The sequence below is a fragment of the Nannospalax galili genome, unplaced genomic scaffold, assembly GCF_000622305.1.
Source record: "Nannospalax galili isolate Female #2095 unplaced genomic scaffold, S.galili_v1.0 scaffold236, whole genome shotgun sequence".
Taxonomy (NCBI): Eukaryota; Metazoa; Chordata; class Mammalia; order Rodentia; family Spalacidae; genus Nannospalax; species Nannospalax galili.
The window spans coordinates 2,772,543-2,773,930 of record NW_008338710.1 but is presented as its reverse complement, the minus strand read 5'-3'; the positions used below and the strand labels follow the sequence as shown (position 1 = coordinate 2,773,930).

Sequence of the window (1,388 nt, the reverse complement as noted above, 5' to 3'; positions counted from 1 at the left end):
TTGCAGAGACACTTGTACATCCATGTTTGTTGCTGCTCTTTTCACAATAGCTAAGAGATGGAAGCAACCTAAGTGTCCCTCAGTTGGTGAGTGGATAATGAAAATGTGGTTCATTTATACGATGGAGTTTTACTCAGCAGTAAAGAAAGATGAAATCATGAAATTTGCAGGTAAATGGATGGAACTAGAAACTTATACTACGTGAAGTAACACAGACTCAGAAAAGAAATCGACATATGTTCTCTCTCATATGTGGATCCTAGACCCAGCCCAGGAACCAGGCTAATGGAAAGGAAACAGGGAGGTAAAGGGAAAGAAAGAACCTGAAAGAGAAGAACAGTAGGAAACAGGCCTTAATAAGGGAGATATGGATAAAAATTGGGTTAGTTTAAGGGAGGGAAGGGTATACGAGGAACCTAGGGGATAAAGGGAAAGAAGGAGCTCAAGAGAGGTAGGACCATAGGAGAAGGGTATTAGTAAGGGAGAAAGGGGGGAAATGGGGGCACCTTAAGTGGGAAAACCATGATGGAGGGGTGAGACAGTGTGAGATAAACAGTGCCTAGCTAGTTTTCAAAACCAGAGAACCATATTACTCCTACAGCCTACTGACAAATTACACATAGCAGATCAAGAAATATTATGTCTAGGAAAGGTTTATCCGAGAACAACTGGTCCTTGCCCAAGATTTATCTACAAGACACACAGTAACTAAAAATACCAGACTGGTGGAACTAACCAACTAGTTCCAGGGGACTATGAGCATCTCTCAAAATGTCCTGTAATTGTGGTGGGTCACCTGTCCTCTTGATCAAGGAGGCCTAGGAGACCCCACCAGGTGGACTTGAAACTGTCCAGTGTATAAAGAGGAGGGTCAACAAAGAGGAATCGTGTCCTCCATGCTTCCAAGTGAAGCCAACCATGGTTGAGTACGACCTTTGACTTATCTTCATATATGCGGAACTGGTAAAAGAAAGGAGCCAGTGGCTCCTCCCAAGCCCATGTGACCCCTGAGGAACAGATCCTCAAACAGCCTTAAGAGTAAAAATAAATTGGTTTATCTGGACCAACTGTATGGCCTTCTGTATGGCTTTAAACACCCAAAAGGAAAGTATAACCAAAGATTAAATGGGCCAATATAATTTTTTAAGAGTTCATATGTATGGCTAAAGGCTACATAACAAGCAACAGTGCCAGATAGGAGATGCCTTCTTTTGAATTGTTGGCCAGGGTGGCCAAAGGGATTCCCAGATAGTAACCCAGGATGGAACTGGGAAATTGAACAGCAGACCCCAATCTCAATCAAAGGAATATTGACAACTGATTACCACTAGATGAGGAACAGCTGACCTTCCTAAAACAAAGACCTCTAGATAGGCTTTCTAGATTCA

General features: G+C 42.6%; 1 protein-coding gene across 1 annotated transcript in view; it reads left to right on the top strand.

Annotated features, from left to right (window-relative positions):
• The window catches only part of Rfc1 (replication factor C subunit 1), a 91,778-nt gene that overhangs the window by 77,797 nt on the left and 12,593 nt on the right, over positions 1-1,388 (top strand). The window lies entirely within an intron of this gene.